General features: G+C 38.2%; 1 protein-coding gene across 6 annotated transcripts in view; it reads right to left on the reverse strand.

Annotated features, from left to right (window-relative positions):
* The window catches only part of SHANK2 (SH3 and multiple ankyrin repeat domains 2), a 389,771-nt gene extending 367,836 nt beyond the window's left edge, over positions 1–21,935 (reverse strand). For 2 of the 6 annotated variants that reach the window (XM_039356871.1, XM_039356867.1), the window contains exon 1: positions 21,666–21,935. The gene's annotated coding sequence lies outside the window, so the exon portion shown is untranslated. Of the gene's footprint in view, positions 1–14,787; positions 15,135–21,665 lie in introns of those variants that run through there. The other 4 variants (XM_039356868.1, XM_039356866.1, XM_039356869.1 and 1 more) reach the window with 3 other exon arrangements.
* Positions 21,936–22,174: the final 239 nt, after the last annotated feature.

Here is a 22,174-nt window from a genome sequence, read left to right on the forward strand (position 1 = left end):
TATTAGTGCAGTTTCACCTAAGGCATTTTAAAGGATATTTCAGGCATTCATTTTTTTCTTTTTTTGACAATATTTTATTAAGTTTTATCAGGTTGGGGAAGAGAAGGATCAATATAGGTAATGGGATTCGGGATAGAATTGGGAAAGGGATTAGGGTGGGAATAGGTACAACAATGGGGTTGTCTCCAATAACATTTCACATTTTAGCAAGCAACTATTGTCTGGATATAAGTATTCAAGAGGGATAATCAATATAATAATAAGTATATAGTCAGCAAAAATAGCAAAGATTATAATATTATTATATTATTAATATCACTTTACAATGCCTGGTAAGGCCACACTTGGAATATTGCATCCAGTTTTGGTTACCGCGATGTAAAAAAGATGTTGAGACTCTAGAAAGAGTACAGAGAAGAGCAACAAAGATGATTAGGGGACTGGAGGCTAAAACATATAAGGAACGGTTGCTGGAATTGGGTATGTCTAATTTAATGAAGAGAAGGACGAGGGGGGACATGATAGCAGTGTTCTAATATCTCAGGGGCTGCCACAAAGAAGAGGGAGTCAAGCTATTTTCCAAGGTGCCTGAAGGCAGGACAAGAAGCAACGGATGGAAACTAATCAAAGAGAGAAGCAACCTAGAACTAAGGAGAAACTTCCTGACAGTTAGAACAATTAACCAGTGGAACAACCTGCCCCCAGAAGCGGTGAATACTCCAACACTGGAAGTTTTTAAGAAGAGACTGGACAGCCATTTGTCTGAAATGTTATAGGGTTTCATGTCTGAGCAGGGGGTTGGACTAGATGACCTCCAAGGTCCCTTCCAACTTTATTTATTTATTATTATTATGGATCATCGCACAGTCAGCCAGATGTTCAGACTGGATTTGACATTTTGTCTACCTATCGAGTCCTTACCCAGGACCTGGGATAGGCAGATGTGGATGTTTGATGGTATTACAGATATTGTCACAGGATAGAAGCAGTTCCTAGTAAGATCGCCTTTTAGAATTGACTAATAGCGAATTTGTCAATGCCAATGGTGTTCAAGTGGTGCTCCAGTTGTTTTGGGATTGCACTCAAGGCGCCTATTACTATTGGTACTACTCTTGCTTGCTTTTGCCACAATTTTTCTATTTCTATTTGTAGGTCTTTGTATTTTGTTATCTTCTCCAGTTCTTTCTCGTCTATTCTGCTGTCTCCAGGCACTGCCACGTCCACTATCCAGAGTTTTTTGTCTTTCTTATCGACAATTGCTAAGTCTGGGGTGTTATGTTGCAGGTGCTTGTCTGTTTGAATTCTGAAGTCCCACAGCAGTTTAATTTTTATCATTTTCTATTATTATTATTATTATTATTATTATTATTATTATTATTGTTATATAGCATATTAATTAATCATTAAAAATCAGTCTTAATAAGTTTCACAGATGGTTTTTGTTAACTCATTTTGCTAGCCATTGATAAAAATTTTCCCATGTTTTAAAATAAACTGAGTCTTCTTTTTCTTTTTTTTTCTTTTTTTTTAATTGAAAATTTTTATTTTTTAAAACATACAATCATTTATAAAAATACAATAAAATTTTAGAATAGAGAACCCCCCCTTACCCTCCCTCCCACCCCCACCCCCCCTCCCTTCACTTCCCAGAGCAGAATACAGGGTTAGAAAAAAAAAAGAAAATTATAATAATTAAGAAAAAAGAAAAAAAAAGAGAGAAAGAAAAAAAAATATCATAATTAACCTTTAACTCCATAACCTATAAAACAATTCTCTATAATATTTGATATTCATTCATAAAATAAATAAAACTTTTTAATTCCATACTTTTTCTGAATATAATCTATCCACCTTCCCCATACAGTAATATATCTTTCTTGTGTATGATCCTTTAAATAAGCAGAAATTTTTGCCATTTCTGCAAAACTAGATACTTTTTCTTTAATCTCTAGCATTAATCTGTCCATTTCTGCACACTCTAAAATTTTCCTAATTATAATCTCATCAGATGGTACGTCTTCATTTTTCCAGTATTGGGCAAATGCTATTCTCGCAGCTGTCAATATATGTAATATTAAATACTCATTCTCTTTCCCGTAGTTAGATCCTAATATTCCTAATAAAAACAATTCTGGCCTGAATTCTATCTGTATTTTAGTCATCTTTTCCAGCCATACATGAATCTTAAACCAAAATTTCTTTGCACTAGGCAGTGATGACGAAGCTTTTAGAGACCGAGTGCCCAAACTGCAATCCAAAACCCACTTATTTATTGCCGGGTGCCAGGTGGGCATGGGTGTGGTGGTCATGGCAGACTGGGTGCGTGGGGCCAAGGTGGGCATGGTCACCTCAATGTTGCTCGTGGGAAGGAATGCCTGTGTGGCCAGGCAGGGTTGGGGGAAATCAGGGGGTCTCTGGCAGGTGGGGTGGTGGGAAGGAGGCTTGTCCTATGGGGTAAGGGGAGGCAAGTTGAGGCAGGGTGGGGGTGCCATTGTCACAGGGCAAGGTGATGCAAGGGCCAGGGTGGCTGCTGCCTGACACCATCGGCCCCTGCACACAGAGGCCAGCAAGTGAATGGAGCCAACAGTGTCCATCAGCAGCCAGCGCACTCTGGGGCTCCACAGCTTGCCGCTAGCAGGTCAGAGAAACTGCCTCTGAGCTGGATGGCCGGCCGCCAGCTGAGGAGGTGATGCAGTGGGTTGTGCCTAGGAAAAGGAGAGCATGCGAGGCCAGGAGGGATGGGATGAGGAGGAGGGAAACCAGCTGTGCTGGGATGCATCCGGCCACGTGGGACCTCGGTGAGTTAGCGGGCAGCTGGTTGAAGAGGGATGGTTGCCATCTCCGGGGTATGGCACGCATGCCTACAGAGAGGGCTCTGAGTGCTGCCTCTGGCACACGTGCCATAGGTTTGCCACCACTGCACTAGGGCATACCTACCAGATATGATAATAAGTACCTGGCTTTTGTTTACATTTCCAACAGTTATTCAAAACATTTTTAAACATTTTCACTAACCTTGCTGGTGTCATGTGCCATCTATAAAATATTTTATACAGGTTTTCTTTATATGAGGCTGCTTTAGTCAGTTTAATATTTCTGTCCCATAACTTTTGCCAAGCTTCTAAGTCTATAGAGTATCCAAAGTTTTTTGCCCACACTATCATTGTCTCTTTTACATTTATTTTTTCTTGATGCAAATAAAGCAAAAAGGTATTTCTCTATGACCTGAAGCAAAACATTTTTAATTTATTTTTATTGATTTACATTTATTAAGATTTTTACATGCAATAAGTCAAAGAAAAGAGAAGAAGAAAAGAAGAAAAAAGGAAAAAGTGCAAGGAAAGGGAAAAAAGGAAAGAAAAACTTATTATAATTTCCATAGTAGAAGCTATAAACATTAAACCCAAGTCCTTTCAAGCCACCTAAAGGACAATGTGTTATTGGGACAACAAAAGAAAGATAAATAGGCGACAAAGTGAGACTTGGATAATGTACAAGTCCCAGTGATGTAATATTTTGCAAACAATTACTTGGAGTCAAATAACAATTTGACCGCTACACACTGCTATACAAAAGTCCTAGGCAAAATGAAAGCTGTATAACATATGCACATTTAAAAAAAAAATCCTAATATTTTTTAGAGTTTTGTTAAAATGAATTTACAATATACATTGCTCTGCTGTTTTTAACAGACCTGCACATATCAAAGATGAGTATTTGATACTTGAGCCACAAAAAGTCACCACAGAAATGCTTTCTTTAATCTTGCACTGATGAATGACAAATTAAATAGCACATATGCTGATATTAACTAAACTATGTCTCAATTTCAAAATTAAACTATTTTTAAAAAACAGAAGAAGCAAAAACACTCTGAGCTTTTAGAAATCATTTTTTCATACTTTTTTTCTTAAAATAAATAAGAGTTAAAGGACAACGCTCTCTGGTTTATTCACTAACAAAGTGAAATATTCTGCAATACAATCTTATATGTATATGATAGGAGAGCATGTGATTACACCTATGCCAAAGGTGACAATTATTCAAATCATAATCATGGAAACCATCATTTCCATGCTGGATCAGATCCACAACTAGCAAATACTACGGGGGTGACATTTATAGGAGAATTAATAATTCTATGATTCATGAATTTTCCTTTGTGATGAAAATCCCAATTCTCTACCATTCTGTAGCAATATTTATTATTTAGCCAAATATGTGTAATGTGGACAACCAAGTTGTATAACTACAAATACATCAAATGTAAGCCTCAGCAGGAATCCATACATAGAATCCAGCTTATGCAGAAAATGATCATTATGTGTAGAACTTTACACATGGAGACTATTGTAGCTATTAGTGTCTGAAATGAGGGAAATTGATACAATAAGCAAGATTTCTTCCTCCTTACTTCACATCTGTTACCTAGCCAAATCATTAAAAGGACTACACATTATCCCAGTCCAGGAAAGAGCGCAACTGGCACACAAATGAAATCTGTCCAAAGATTCCCTAGCCATGTCTGTGAAAAGGAACTGTGAATCTAGAACAACCCCCAAACTGCATACCATCTCAGTCAGGGACAGCGTCACTCTGTCCAGAGTCAGACATGAAATATCATCTAGGCTGGGCAAGGGGAGAACCCTAGGACTGCTGCCAAAAAGGCCAATACAGTGCTGGGCTGCATTAACAGAGGGATAGAATCAAGATCACGTGAAATATTAATACTACTTTACAATGCTTTGGTAAGGCCACACTTGGAATACTGCATCAAGTTTTGGTCACCACGATGTAAAAAAGATGCTGAGACTCTAGAAAGAGTACAGAGAAGAGCAACAAAGATGATTAGGGGACTGGAGGCTAAAGCATATAAGGAACGGCTGCTGGAATTGGGTATGTCTAGTTCAGACATGTCAAACACAAGGCCCGGGGGCCGGATGCGGCCCACAAAGTGATTTCATGTGGCCCGTGAAATCATCCTGGAAACAGTGAGGGAACGGCCCCTGCTGTCTTGGCCCTGGACCAGGCCAGCCGGGAGCCAATGTACAATTTTGTGCACTTGCCCTGGTGGAGCATGCCTTGGCACTTGCCCCGGTCCCACCCCCTTCTGCCAGAGACCCTCAGATCTGTCCCACTCCTGCTCCATAGGCACCCTTGACACAAATGATGTAGAACTGGCCAAGCCCACCCAGTAGGCCAAACCCACTCTGGCCACACCCACCCGGTCCCCCCAGGGCAACCGCAATGCTGATGTGGCCCTCAGTGAAATTGAGTTTGACACCCCTGGTCTAATTTAATGAAGAGAAGGACAAGGGGGGACATGATAGCAGTATTCCAGTATCTCAGGGGCTGCCACAAAGAAGAGGGTGTCAAGCTATTTTCCAAAGTGCCTGAAGGCAAGACAAGAAGCAATGGATGGAAACTAATCAAGGAAAGATGTAACTTAGAACTAAGGAGAAACTTCCTGACAGTTAGAACAATTAACCAGTGGAACAACCTGCCTCCAGAAGTGGTGAATGCGCCAACACAGGAAGTTTTTAAGAAGAGACTGGACAGCCATCTGTCTGAAATGGTATAGGGTTTCCTGCCTGAGCAGGGGGGTGGACCAGATGACCTCCAAGGTCCCTTCCAACTTTATTATTATTATTACTATGAAAGAGTGGGCTGTCCATTGAAGGGGACTGGTGTTAATGTCCCCCAAATCCAAATCCTGGCATCATTGCCCAGATTAAATGCCAGATTTAATGTACAACCCCTGTGCAAGTAAGGTCATGAATAAGTTAGACCAGGTCCATGGTGGCCATAAATTCCTCTACTAACTCTGACCCTCTAACCTGACTACCTAGAGAAGACAGATTGAAGTCTCCAAAAACCATAAAGTCTGGGAAACTCCATTGCTAGCCCATGCACAAAATCTAGGAGAATAGGCAGGGATGCTGCTACACTGCAAGGAGGATGGTAAGTGAGCAGCAATCTCCACTGATCTCTATGGTCCAACCACACAAAAAGGGGCTAATATCCAGCAATATCTAAGGCAGAGCCCCTAGTGGCCACCCAAAATCACAAAAGACAAAGCCCATTTCTGCCTTGAAGTTGCACTTGGTGTCATATTCAACACCTCAAATAGCACATTTCAATGAGGTGAACCCTCCCTTCCTTGCCCAACAAGAGTTCAGTGATGCAGGTCACATCAGCATCAGCATCCATGATTAAGTTGTGGACAAGGTAAGCTTTATTATAGACTGATCCCTTATTGAGTGTCAGCAGCTAGAATTCAGAGCAAGAAAAAGACCAAGCATGTTGTGGTTGATATACCACAACAATTTTATTGGTTTATCAAAATATAAAATACAAGACATATAAAGAAAAATGAAGATAATGGAAAGGTAAGGAGGGAAAAGGGGAAGAGAATTCCTCTTGGTACAGTAGAATAAGGCTATATACATAAAACCTCAACATTTTACTTTTATATAATAATATATATACTAGCCATTTCTATAACATCAAGCCTAGCTAATCAGCAAATCCAAAGTTTCATTTTTTCCCACAGCAAACACAAAGTCCAAAAGCAATTTCCAAGTAGAAATAAAATTATCTGTGTTCTTTTCTTTAATCAAAACAGTCAATTTAGCCATCTCTGCAAACTCCATCAACTTTTGCAGCCATTCATCCATCGTGGGAATCAAAGTATCCTTCCAGGTTGTGATTAATAAAATTGATGGGATCCTCAAAACAGATGAAAATATGAAGACAATATATGAAGCTGTATATGAACATTGAGGAAGTAAGGATGGTTTGAAAAAACAGGATGTAAACTAATTTTAAGTATGTTTGCACACATACACACACATTTTTCAGGCTTTTAATTTCTTTGGCCTACTATTTCCTGTTTCTTTTCTGCATTCTGCACAATATTGCGTATCCCAAAAGGGAATAACATGATGGGTGTGTATGTATGTATTTAATTAAGGTCACCATCTCATATATAGACATTATCATATGTGGGCTACAAGAATCTACATGATCATTAGATCAGAGCAATAATTAGAGTTAAGAAAAAAAAACTAGACATCCACCCCCTCAAAAAAGAAATGTTTTTCATCCCTTTAGAAAAATCATTAACTTCTAATGAACGTTAAATTAATTAACAAGTGAACATTAACCAATTATGTTAGATTAATCAATATTTTTAGAAGCATGGATGCTTGAGGCAGGTAAGTGCTAAAGAACATTCCTCTGCTTCTACACACTCTTTGAGTGAAAAAACTTTTCCATTTATGGATTGAGTTTTCTAATACTAATCTCTAAGAACCAAAGTCACATTCATTCTTGCAGAAATAAGTTGTGCCTTTATGGGACAATATACTGTAGTCTCCCATTCTGAATCGGTTTGTTATTCTGTATGTGTCTCAAAACAATTCATATCTGACCAAGATATGGAAGGAGAGAATGCTAAGATCTTTCCTGGCAACATGGTCTATATGAACTACAACTACTTGTCTTAATCATGGGTACAGAGGCCAGCTTGAAAACCATTTTTTTTACTTACTTTGTGCCAACTTCAGCCTCTGGAGTAAAAACCCCAACTTTCTTAATAATTATGAAGCTACTGAATTATGAAGCAACTGGGCTGAATAGCTCATTTAAAAGCTTTAGGTAACAGGATTTATCCAGATATAGAGAGACAAATACTTTAAGGCAGGGCTTTTCAACCAATGGTATGGGTACCACCTGTGGTACATTGGCACCTGGCAGGTGGTACGTGACCATCCTAGAAAAGTGGTAGCGGGGGAGGAGAATGAGCTGAACCAGTGGCAGCATTGCACAAGCCTGAGCGAGAGATGGCTGGAGCTACAGGGCTGTCAATGTTCCGTGGAGGCACCAGGATCAGTGCTTTTTCAGGACTGTCAGGGCTCAGTGGAAGCGCCAGGATCAGTGCCAGGCTCCAGCTGGAGCTCAGCGCTGATCCTGGCACTTCTGCTGAGCCAGAAGAAGCACCAATCAGCTGGAATGTTGCAGCATCTCCAGGGCCTTGTGATTTACATTCAGATGCTTGGCAACTGATTCATATTTATGATGGTCACAATGTCCCAGGGTCATGTGAAGTGACCAAAACCTGCTGCAACCACCCAGCAGACAGAGGGAATAAAAACCAAAGACCCCCCCCCACTTCATCCCCACTGCCAATCCTCAACAGAAATGCCCACAACAATGAAAACTTTGGACAGGAGGAAGAGCGCTGCTGGGCAGGCAGGTACTGTATCTTGCTCGGCTGTGGCTTGGGAGGCACTTTTTTCAGTGCCATTGTAACTTCGAACAGTCACTAAGTGAACTGTTGTAAGTTGAGGACTACCTGTACTTTATCACTTTTTTCCTTTTTGGGGGGGGGTCATCAAATTTTTGACACCTTGCTAGGGCGGCGACTGGTGATACTCAGATATTGCCATATCCTAAAAGTGGTACAATGGGTGAAAAGGTTGAAAAGCCCTGCTTTAAGGTATACCCCAAAACTTTTGCTAAATAAATAAATACAACATTTTGTCCTTACAACTTATTTTGGGCTCAGATGGTCCAATCAGATTGTGATTTCTAAGAATGACTTGCCTATAAAAGTATGCACTCCATTAGTTTTATCAGGATGATTTGGGATTTGATTCATCCAGTGCTCCTGAGTGAAACACAGCAGAATATTTACACAGCCAATCAGCCAAACAAGTATAAGGCTGAATAACTTTTTCCAACACAATTTAATCGTCTGGAAACTTCAGTATATCCTCAAAGATTGCATTTGAATAGGCAGTAAAGAGATTCCCTTAGAAAGTAAAAGACGTTTGAGTAATTTTTACCAACAAACTCTGATGTGAGAGCCAAATGCCAGATTAACTTCTGAAGTTCTTGTTTTAGAAAGTAGTACAGTAATATCTAACTGCCCTACCGTCACTACAATGGGGGGGTTGTTATCACTCCTAGCCAAATATTAACCTGAATTCTCTAGCTTCCTTTAATCATTAGTTAAATTTTGCCATTATTCAGGATTTGAAAGGGAGCTTCAGTCATACTGTTTATGCCAGAGATAGACAGATTTTCAGGATTTTGGTTCTACTAGAGAACCAAAAATTGAGCCAAGTGCAAAAGATGTCATTTACAAACCCACCCATTTCCATACTCCGATAAAGCATAAATTTGGCCTAAACGTAGCTAGGATAGGGGTGAAACTGAACAATGATTGGCACAAAGGTGCCTGATTGCAAAATGCATTTATATATGATGCATTAAAGCAGTGGTTCTCAACCTATGGGTCGTGACCCCATTTGGGGTCGATCGACCATTTCATGGGGGTCACCAAGCAAGGCTGTCCGCCATTTTTTTCCCCTTTTCCGGCGGGTGCCTTACCTCCCTTGGGCTGGGCCGCTTGCCAGCTACGCCTCGGCCGGCGCAGGGGTAGCACCACGCATATGCGGCGCTCCCAGGCAGGGAAAGTCCTTGACTTACGACCGGTTGGGTAGTCCTCGACTTACGACTGGTTGGGTAGTCCTCGACTTACGACTGGTTGGGGTTGCAGCATTAAAAAGGTTGAGAACCACTGCATTAAAGGATTATGAGGCTAGGAATTTAAGTACCAAATTGAGTAGTACTCCAAGCCTTTCCACACGTAGAAACAAATCTAATCTGGATGACTCCAGGAGTTCTCATTTTGCAGTATAAACTAAGGCTGAGCTAAAAACTTTGTTGTATAACTTCAGAGAGTTATAAATTCATTCAAGACTCTATTGTACCTGCCTTGAACTGTTATCACAGCAAAATTAGAGCAATCTTCATTATTAACTTAACATAAAAGCCATTTCAAGGAGGAGAACTCAGCCGGAAAGGCAAAATCATGGCCCAAAGTCTGTACTAATTAGTCGTTAACCCATCATCAAGTGAAATTATTTGTATCTAGAGTAATATTCCATTTTCAAAATAGCCAAGTGTTTTCTTTTTCTAACTACTTTATCACCCCAGAAAATGCCCCTCCTCCATTAAGCACCAATATATATTATTTCCTTCACATTCACATTTTAATTAAAATTGTGCTCAATGGTCCAATTTTAGCTGGAGTCCTTATTGTAGGTTTCCATACAGACAACTCCTGTGCTCATTTTTATTATGATCACGGCTACTAAGAGTCTATGTCAGTTAATAAACCAGTGTGAAACTTCTGAATAGTTAGGTGTGCCAATGCACATGGCACTTAACCTAGAAATTATATTTCTCACATATCCCCATACAAGTACCAGGAAGGAGAAGCAAATGTCTTTTGGAATAGATATTAATAATTCAGTCTTAGCTAACTCCCTTTTGTTTCTGTATTAAAGATTCAAGTTTTTCTCTGATCACTGATACCATAATTATTTTACATCATTGCAGACAATATGGTAGTTGAATTGAGGCTACTGTAATTCAATAGCCAACCCACTTTTCTACCTCTGGGAGTCTGATAGAAGAAAAGACTCATTATCTGACCCAATTTCTGCTATTGTTAAAATGCTTCATTTAACTCTTAGTCAACTTGCTCATTTGTGACTGCTGGGTTTCACAATATGATGGTTCTTTTCAGCAGCCAGATGTTCGCAGGTTATGCCATAAAGAGTTGGTGAAAATGTCTTAATTTTTTACTGTAGAATGCATAGCAAAATAAATTAATTTCCTGAAAAGCAATGAAATCTGCAAAACACGAATGCAAAGAAATGGGGCAGAAATACTGTTTTCCAAGATAAAAGTTTAAAATACTAGAGGGCTTTTTCTGACAATCATGTTTAGCAACTGATTTCTGAAACAGACTGCGTTTTTTTTTTTCAACTTGTGTTCCAGTGAGGGGTTACACCTGCAAGAAGACAGACAGAGCTGTGTGTATTTCAGCCTTCCAGAAGAAACAAGGCTAGAGATATGAGGGGGAGAGGATCATTTTGAATAAGAAAGAGAGAAAAGGATTAAAACAACCTTTCCTTTTGTTGGATTTTCTACTCAGGTAATGACTAGGATGCTTTAAAAAAAACCTGGTGGGATGGGGGAAGCGCCAAGGAAGATGTTTATATATGGAACTACAAGCAAAATGTAGTTTCACTCCAGTAAGTCAGTTTGTCCTAAGTCCTAAGAAGTCAAAAGTTGACTTCCTAATGTTTTCTTCATGTGGTTTTAAAAACTTTCACCTTCTCTTGCGCAGATATAATTTTCTGGCCATCCAGCTATAGCTATTCCAATATATTAGTTTAAACATTGTAAGCATTCGAAACCTTTAAGTAGCAATCCACACCATAAGAATTTCTGAAGGGCTCTCTGTTATTTGATAAGAATAACACCGTTATTTAGTTAGAATAAAGAAGTGGTAAAAATTATATAAGCCATTACCTCTCAAGAGCATTCACAGAACCAAAACTATTACTGAAATTGCCTATGACTTTTTTTTTAATGAGTTACCATATAACTCTCTTAGACCTGGTAAAAAATTAAACATAGCATAAGTCAATAACAACTGAGATCCAAAAAACACAGCTGTGCCCAAGAATTTTGATATGCTGTGAAAACATTTTTTTTTCTTTTTTTTAAAAAAAAAAAGATGGTCATGCCATATTGTAAATGCATTTCAACATTTTTTTCAATCAAAAGTTATTATTGGGTATGTGCCTTTTGAGAAGTAATTTTTATTTTTTGTGAACATGGAACATAGAATTTCTTATGCTTTGGATAAATTAAAATATATTTACATGTTTTCATTATACTTATAAGCTATACCAATCTTTAATTATTAGCTATATAGAAAACTGGGAGGTATATCCTTAAGCAAAAAATTAAAGAATGCAGCAATTAACTGTTAAACGATGTAATTTTTAATACTTTTTGATAGAGTATGCTTCAAATGTTTTCATAACTCCTTTCTATTTTATGATCTTTGAAGTAGAGATAATATCTGATAGAAAAATATCAAATTTCTGAATGCAATAATCTTAATAAACATTGAAAGTAAAATAATCTTAAAGAGAATTTTTATAAAATTATATACTGTTGATATAAAATACCAGAAAATTATCTAGAATATAAAAAGATACTTCAATCAATAAAAATGTGAACAAAAAGAGACATTTTACTATGCTTGATGGATGTGCAAAAAAGCTAGATGATTTTGCATTTAAATTTTAAAGATTAATGTATAACTGAAACTAGAACTGGGGTCTGATGGATAAATGGAAGAGTCACTGAATTTTATTTTTCAACATAATAACTAAAGCGAAATTATTTGTACATACAAGAGATAGAAAGAATTGGTAATATCTACAGTGGAGGAATGGTTAAACCAATATAATGAAGATAAAGGAACTTGAGGTGACCAAGATGTTTGATTAAAGAAAATATATTATCTTTATAACTGGAAACCCTTACTGGACTTTTTGCATAAGACAGAAAAAAATGAATTTATGACCTATGATTCTGTTGACTAAAAAAGTTAGAAAGAAAAGAGCTACGATGTAACCTTACAGATAAGTAAATCTACAATTCTACTTATAACTGCCGTAAAAAAGATCAGAGAAGCTGCTTTTTTATATCTTTTTTCTTTCTTTTCTATTTTATTATACTTTTTCTTTTGTTTTCTTTCTGCACTTTAACTTTCCTTTGTTTCTTCCTTTTTCCAATTTTTTTAGTTTATCCTAATTTTTACTCTTGTTTTATTAAAACTTTCAATAAAATTATCTTTAAAAAGTAAAATCATGTAAGTGTACTATTATTCAATTCAGTGTAACCTAACATATATTTATTGCCCTTTAATGTACTGGTTCAGATATAGTACAGGTAGTCCTTGATTTATGACCACAATTGAGCCCAACTTTTCTGTTGCTAAGTGAGACATTTGTTAAGTGGATTTTGCCCCATTTTATGACCTTTGTTGTCACACTTGTTAAGTGAATCACTGCAGTTGTTAAGTTAGTAACATGGTTATTAAGTGAATCTGGTTTACCCATTGACTTTGCTTCTCAGAAGGTCACAAAAGATGATCATTGACCTTGGGGCACCACAACCATCAAAAATATGAACCAGTTTCCAAGCATCTAAATTTTGATCACATGACCATGGGGATGCCGGAAAAGTCGTAAGTGTGAAAAACGTTCATAAGTCATTTTCATCAGTGTCATTATAACTTTGAACAGTCCCTAATGAACTGTTATAAGACGAGGAGTACCTGTACTATAAGAATACACCTATTCTTCTTTTGGTTTGTTTGCTTATAGAAACATAATGCAGAAGAGCACACACAGCAGCAGAAAAAACCAGTGTTGCTCAAAAAAGGAATCCAAGTTAAAGCATCCAGGATGAATATTCATCTAGGCTCTGCTTGAAATCATTCAGTGAAACAGAATCCACTTCTCTGGGTAATCGGTTTAACTATCAATTAGCTCTTATTATTAGAAAACATTTCCTAACATTGAACCATAATCTGTTTCTTGTAGCGTATCACATAGGTCCTACACTTTAGGATAATACAGAATAAGCTGGGCCAATTTCCAAATAGTATTCTTTCAAATACCTTTATCAATGTTTTCAGAATTTATTTATAAATAAAGACTTGAATCCTTTGAGTGGAATCCTGTGACTGCTTGCATAGGTCCCTGTAGTTTTCTAGGCAAGGTTTTCAGAGGTAGTTTGCCATTGTTTCCTCATTTCTAGGGCTTTTTTGAGTAACTGGCCCAAGGACACCCAGCTGGCTTTGTGCCTAAGGCTGGACTAGAACTCACAATCTCCCAGTTTCTAGCCTGTTACCTTAATCACAACACCAAACTAGCTTTTTCTCAGAATACAGCGTATCAAATTCCCTCAACTTCTCTTCTTAGTACTTTGTTCTCTGATCATTTTCATCACTATTTTTTTTCAGCTGTTTTGAATTATTGGGAAACCTGGAACCTGAACCCTGGAATTAGATGCAATATTTTCCCCATCTCCTTACATTATTGCCATGAAAGAACATTTTTAAACTTAGATGATTGCTAAGACTTATAACATGGTGAAACCAGTAATCTGATCAGATACTGAAGTAATTTGAGAGTAGTCAGTAATCAATATACCCTCTTGGCTTTAATGAAGATAAACTCAACAGATAAAAGGCAATTGTGTAAATTGAGTCTCAATTTTTCTTCATGATTAACTACAGTTATATTCATTTCTAACAAAAATTGCCATTTTAATTGATTAGTAATTGACCCTAAATAAAATCAGCTACTGCTTCATTGTACTTTATGCACAACTGAAAGTGAGATTAAGCCAATAAAATTAACATGCACCAAGTACATATGCATTTGATTTTGGGGGGAAAAAAGGCAAAACCTCTTAGCTTGATTCTGCCTGGTAAATATGGTGAATATGTATAAGAAGCAAAATGGGAAAAAGTTCCTTTTTTCTTCTACTAAAATACTTGGTAGGAATCTTGCTGCCCTTTATTCTGGAAACAATCCCATGGTTGTTTTGTTGAAGAATTTTCTTGAAAAGAATTGGGCATTTGTTCAAAACTTTCAAAAGGACTTTTGATCTGAAAAATGGCTACGGACACATATATTATTTTATCTGACATTCATACCCCTTAAAACAAAATTGAAATCTTTTAGCAGAACTGCAGACAAGAAGATCACATTGGTTCTGCTTGTCTAATTCTTTTGACCCTCCTTTGAAAGACACTTGTTGATGGGAAGGAATGTCTCACTGTCCCTTTATCTTCTTTCTCATTATCCCACGCAATTCAACTTTTATGTAAAAACTTACCTGTGGCATGTTTCAAAGAGAAAAGTCCTCAATATACCAGTTCTAGGAAGAGTTGACACAAATAAAATGAGAATTATTTATAAAGAACAAATGTTTCAGGGACAGATCTCCGATTCCCAGCTGTGAATGTGGAATAATGAACCTGAGCCAGGTTATCTGGTAACCCAGCCTCCTTCTTCTCTGCCAATCATTCGAACCCTGAAGCCAACAGAAAAACAGGACTGGAATGAATGGTGGGGAAGGGTGCAAAATTGCAAAATTCTTCTCAATACAATCGCTGAAAAAAAAATAAGGAACAACATAACTGTGCAGAACATTATGGCACCATCCAGCTGTGTTTCACTCTCATTTCCTGGCCTTGCTGGGCTAATCATGATCACAGTAATTGAGAATTATGAGATCTGTAGGCATGTATATCTGCAAAGTGCAAATTGAGGAAACCTAGGTAGGATGTTATCTTTGGCACTAGAATGAAACATACAAGAGCAGAGAGGAAACAATTAAATTTAAACTGGATGAAAAGAAAGGAAGATGAGTTTTCTTTAATACGTTCTCTTCTTGACAAACTGTGTGTTATATATGTGTATGGGTAGATATATACTTTCTTTTGAAATTAGTCAACAGAATTTCATTTTTGTGTGCCAGTGTATAAAAATTATCTTAATCTTAATCTTCTCCTTCAAATCAACTGAACTCATCTTAATTTTATGGGGGGGGGGGTGCTTGTAATATATCATAGGCTCAGATCCTGCTTCAATTAGTTCAAATCCTTTGCAACTGGCTCAGACAGGCAAGGAAAACGTGCCTATGGAATACTGCATGCATATACATATTTAAGTAGTGTACAACATTTCAAGTAACCAGAGTGGACGCAAAACTGGCAAATTAACCTTTCATGCAAAGTTTGCCAGTTTAAACAAGATGACGGATACATTCAATAATACATAAATAAGATCTCCTGATTTAAATACAGATGTACAGCATAGATTATGGAAATCCACATACATAAATAAGATCTCCTGATTTAAATACAGATGTACAGCATAGATTATGGAAATCCACTACAAACTGCAGGTATGGTTATCCATTTTGATTAGTTCTTCATGTAATGCAAAACACTAGAAAATTAGTACTTATAAAGAAATGTATTACTCCCATCTTTTTATGTTCAATTTCTGTATGAAGTGTAGTAATGGATGAGTAATGAAACACATAACTTCCTCTAACACAGCCCATGCTGTGCAGCCCATTTTATCATCTCAAACTCTATGACATTTGTGAGAGATATCTTGCACTTCTCCAAAGCCTTTGCTTATTAGCAAGTGGAATATTGGGCATCAAGAAATGTAAATGATCTTACTTTTTATCTAGTTCTATCAAATTAGTATACACAGGCAACACTGTGTATTGCTGATAGGTACACTTTTTAAAGATCAGGCTTATCTTTATTCTGAAGAAAAAGCAACACAGAGATTGAAATATGGTTGCAAGATCATGGATGTAACATCTCAAAAATCCCAGTTTGGATTCCTCCATTTGGGTGGATTCAAATTTGAAAACAATAACACAATTCCTATTTTCCAAAACATGAGCAGTATGTGAATTATTTTTCAAGGTGTTTACACATGTTACAATCATTTCATTTTAGATATAAGTTTTTTTTCACATATTAATTTTGTTCTGAAAAGTTCCCTGGTAGACATTTACATCAGTTAGAATTATATTCTTATGGGTTGGAAACTACTACAAGGTCACTTGAATGAATAGAATAGGCCAAAAAGAAAGAAAGGATGTCCATTTCCTCAACAATAACCTGATACCTTTACTATGAGCATCAAAAGCAGAACATAAATGAATGCATTTATGGGGAAATCCTGGTAAGTGTACACTGAGATTGGCTGATTATCAAACTTGTATGCTGCCTATTTTGCCAAAAGTGACTCTATAGACATTATTTAAATATATGAAAAAGATGCAAAAACATACAGTTGAAATATCTTAAGATTACAATGTTCTCTGTATTTCATAGTATTCCTTTTCTAGGAAAGATGCCCTTGTTTTGATTTTTTTTTTCTTGGTAATTTTGAAAGTTTTCCCACACTGAATTTCAATATCTCTTTATTAACACTGCTCCTATCAATTGAAAAGCTTAACTTTGTTGTTGCTGCTGACAAATGGAATATACTGCTTCAGTCTAATTTTTATTAGAACTATACTATACAATCCTTGATGAAATGTATGAGAATCAAATATAAGGACAACATTCGGAAATACCTATGAGATGGATTAAGTTCTCCAAATAACTAAATTGTAAGCATTTCTCCTTTCTCACTTGCAGACAAGTGCCAGATTTGTGTCTTCGTTACTTGTATTACATAGGACTAATAATGTACAGATTCAATAATGTAGTACAAATCTATTCCAAGCAAAACATAATATACACTTGTGTATCAATTTTCCTCCCTTAGTAAGCATGTTTTGGTAGAGAAAAGACAATATGTTGCACAAGGGGCGAAACTGTATCTTTTCTGTATCCAGGAAATCAGGCAATATTACCAAAGGATTTTTCCTCTAGTTTCAAATCTAAACTGATCAAAGGAAATAGGCACAATTTAAATGTGTATGGCTCCATGGCAAAAAAGAACTAGGAGGCTTTAAACCAGTGGTTCTCAACCTGTGGGTCAGAACCCCATTTGGGGTCGAACGACCATTTCACGGGGATCGCCAAACAACGCAGTCCACCATTTTTCCCCCTTTTCCTTAGCTGTGCTACTCCCTTTTATTCTATTGGCTTTTGAAAGCCAATAGAATAGACTCTCTTGAACAGAGTCTAATTCTATTTGCTTTCAAAAGCAATAGGAATTGTCCAGGCTATCTCTGCCCTGCTGAGCCCGCCAAAAGTCCCATTCTGCAAATGGTGCTGCACCAGCTGAGTAGTCCTCGACTTACGACCGGTTGGGGGTCGCGGCATTAAAAAGGTTGAGAACCACTGCTTTAAACTGTTTAACGGTTTCTGCATCAAGATTTATCCCATTGTTACACAACTTACTTTAACATATTAGCAACATTCAATATTCACATAGTAGTTCACACCAAAGCTCAGATGATAGCACCAGCACTTAGCTAACCTTGGCTGATCTCAAAAAATAAAATTAAGGATTCACCTGGTTAGTATTTGGATTGAAAGTCATCAGAAAATCTTAGGACCAGACCAAGAAATAAATAGTTCCTGGAAAAAGGAAGTGGCAAAGTATTCTATGTAGCAGCTCATGTGAATGAGGTTATCAATAAATCTCTCTTCAAGTCAAAGATTTACTAATTAATTAGGATTCACAATTCTTTTACTGAACCTTGGTTGACATTTCAATTCAGTATGAGCTCAACTTTCAATATATACATATGAATGCATGATACTTAGAATAGAACTATGAATCATTAATATTCAAATGATCTTCAGTCAAGTACATATTAATTTTATGTAATTAAAAGAAATTACCAATAATCAATATTATGAAAAAGGATCACTTCCAATTTTGTTTAATTCATGGACAAGCTATCTATGAGGGAGTGCAGTGGTTCATGGGGTTAGAATGCTAGGGTGACAATCAGCAAGCCTGTTCAAGACCCAAGTGCTATTATGTGATGGGGTGGGCTCCCATCATTCGCTCCAGCTCCTGCCCACCTAGCAGTTCAAAAGCATGCAAACGTGAGTAGATAAATAGGTACCACTTTGGTGGCCACTGTCAATGCTGCTAACATTGGATGTTCTTGCTTTGACAATACATGGAAATGTAGCCATCTTTTCTCTATCGCTTTTAGAGTTCGCTGATACTGGGAGGGGGAATGTGGATGAGAGTCCAGCTAGTATAATAACTCAGCAGTGGGAATCCAAGGTTATTGCACCCAGAGGTGATAAAGATTTGGTGGTCTGGAGAACTGGGGAGAAAGCCCACGCTTGAAGCTAATTGGGAAATGTGATTTATGACTGTTAATTGGAGGAGGGAATTGTGCTTTAATACTTTGTGCCAGGGGGAGGAGAATTCAGTTTTTGGCTTTAACTATGTAGTGCCGATACTTTGTTTCTTGAATAAAAGATTCTTTAAGGTAAACAATGCCTTGAAGTTCTTTTGAAGAGTTTCATCTGTCAGAACCATGACAGCCACATTAATAGGGATATGAAAGGAGCTTCTAACTGGCATTCCTCTGGACAATGGCTAATCCTTTCAACCCAGAAACGCCTTGATGCTTCCGACATGAATGTGAACGAGCTGTCTATGGAATAGATACTATGGAAGATGTACATCATGTTCCTACTAAGTAATCACTGAAACATCCTCACTTGGGCCTAAATATCTATTGTCTGAAATATGGATTTAGCTACTTGGTGGAGCACTGTGACCTGAAAATATCAAGAAGTTTTACTCTTCAGAGAATTGCCTCTGGCCAGGCACTGAAACAAAAAAAGAACTTGAAGGACTGTGCAAAATTATTCTTGTCTTTTTGTACTATGCATACCTGAATGAGGATGCACACATACAAAAAGTACGTATCAATTCTCAAATTATACTTCCATGTGGCAAAACTGCCTGTTTGCCATAGTTTGGACAGGCAATTCCAACATTCGCCTGTGACAAATACCATGCTTGCCCCAAGGCAAGGATTATCTAGAGAAAATGTTCGGGACTTTTTCTTCATACTTACATACCTCTGAAAAAGTTACCACTTTTCTACAATCTAGTGTAGACAGAACGAGACAGCATAGCCTTTTTCTCTTGACAAGGTGCCTCAATGATTGATATGTCACAAAGAGTAATTCATCAGGTACACTCTTCTCCAACAACATCTACTCTGTTCCAAAAACTACTATTGAATTTCTACATTCAAAATTAAAATTAAAATCAACATTAGCAGACACACAGATAAACCACGTTAACCCAGCATGAGAAAAAGACTATTAAAAAAAAAACCTAAGAAGGAAAAAAACAGTTTGGTATAGCAGTTAAAGTGCTGGCCTAAAAATCAGGATACTGTGAGATCTAGTCCAGCCTTAGGCATGAAAACCAGTCACTTTTTCTTAGCCCCACCCCCTCACAGGATTATTGTGGGGAAAAGAGGAGGAAGGAGTAATATATATATATATATATATATATATATATATATATATATATATGCTGGAAGATTTGCATAAATATAAATGTCTTTGGTTATTCGGGTTTTCTCCCGCATCAAATTGGAAGTGTCTTGGTGATGTTTCAATGAAGTTTCATTCGTCATCTTCAGTCTGGTGTTTTCGGCTTCGTGCTTACTTACTGACTTTCTTACTATACACACACACACACACACAAAGATTCCAGAGTTTATTTTCAGAGTTTATTTGCTCCTGAATCTCCCTGAGATTGAAGAAGCTAACTTGGACAAGCAGCAAAAACATTTCAAACCAAAAATATAACAAGTCTAGGTTCCACAACTCAATTTCCAGAGAACTCTACCTGGATGACTGAGAATCTTCATAGACATGCTCCTGAGCTTCATATATTCTGTTCCAATGGAATTTCTACTTGTCACCCAATGTTAACAATGCAAAGGTACTACTATATGACTAAGAAACTGGTGGAAATCATATTGGAAGTATTCTCCTAGTTTATAAGATTTTAACAGAAATTATGTCCCTTGAACAGCTTATCAAGCAGGTATCGCTTCCTCAAAACCTAAGAGAGGAATATACCCAGTTCTTTATTAGTTAAATGTTTTACACTGAAAAAGCAGATAGCTTTAAAAATGGAATTACAACTCGTCTTTCGCAATTGCCACTTACTGTTGTTGTTTTTTTAATATGGACATGCTACCATATGTAGTTATTAGCCTTTTCTTTTAATATGACCTACCGCACTGTTACCTTATTTCAAACTACAGTAAACTACTTGTTTCAGGAGAAACTGATTAAAAACTGGTTTAGAAGGCCAGCGGGAATACCAGAAGGGAGGGGAGTTTTCTCAGTCAAATTTCATTTTTCAATCTTTGTTAATATTCAGGAAAGATGTATTCATATATTTATAAAATCTATAACCATCTATCTGAAATTTTCTTTGCCCATTACCTTAATCACAGTTCAACCCTCTTTACAGGTAAAGTAGAGAAAGGTATTATTTATTTCTGACTTTGAAGGCAGGATATTTGTTCAGGTGGGGAAATTACATATTTCATGTTGCCTTTTCATTATTCTTAGCAGCACAGTCACACAATAAGGTACTTATACATCAAAACTCTTGAGGCTGAAACAATAAACAATCCGTCTAATATCCCACCCATCTGCTGATGGAAATCGACCAGACTTCACTTGCAGCCAATACATTCGCTCTGCACTCCAGCCCTAGGCTGGCATACTCGGAAGCGAATCAGACCCATTTGAGCGACGTTGCCGATTAAACTGTGCACAGAACCGCCGCTTAAATATTGGTGGCTTCTTCACCCTGCAGTCCCGAAGTGGTTTTCTTTCTTTCGTTTTGTTAATTCATCCCCCACAGTCCGGAGGGGCGGCGACCGGGAGAACGAGATAGCCGGTTCCCACATGCCATTCCCGAGGCTCAGGGCTGGCTCTTCCAGCTTGTCCCAGAATCACTGGTCGCTTTGGGAGGGCAGAAACACCCAATGCCGTCCTCAACGCACCGCCAGCCCAACCGGCAAGCAAACCCAGTCCGTGCTCGCAGGCTCCCCGTCAAAACGAAGTCTTACCCCCCCCCCTCCCGCCCCCACCACCAAAAGACAACTTTAAAGCTCGCCGTTCGAGGAAACAAGTAATATCTCGTTCTCTGCGCCCGCCCAGCCCGTAAACCAAGCCAAAGCGGCACTGGGCGACACCGATAAGAGCTGGCGCTTACCTTTTGGAGCCAGGTTGGCGGGCGGCTTTGGCGCCCTTTATTCACTGGGAGACACGCTTCGCCTTCGCCACTACCCTCGCCTCAGCCCCAGAAGCCCCGGCACGGCTGCTCGCTTCGCCGCTGCGTTTGTAACCCCTCCATGTTCGGAAAAGCCGACCTTAGGAAAGTTGGGCGGAGAAGGGGGGGGGAAGGAGCAGGTGCGAGAGGCGGCGGCGCGCCTCCCAACTTGCGGAGTTGGGAAAAACCAGGAGGGGGGGAGAGGAGGAGGGGAAACGGCCCCTGAGAGAAAGAGAACGAGGGCGCGCGCGTCCCCTCTCCGGCTGGCTGGGCGCTGCGCTCCCGTGCACACGCTGCAAATGGATGTAATGTGACAACGGGCGACCGGTGCCTGACTGTTGCTGCTGCTGGCGGGGAGGGGCGGGGAGGGAGGGAAGGGGAAAGAATTGCTCTCTTCACGGTTCACTTCCAGAGACTCGGCCCAGGTGAAGGGAAGCAAGGCGCTCTCCGAG

Source organism: Crotalus tigris, unplaced genomic scaffold (assembly GCF_016545835.1).
Source record: "Crotalus tigris isolate CLP2741 ecotype Arizona unplaced genomic scaffold, ASM1654583v1 scf7180000018831.1652172, whole genome shotgun sequence".
NCBI lineage: Eukaryota > Metazoa > Chordata > Lepidosauria > Squamata > Viperidae > Crotalus > Crotalus tigris.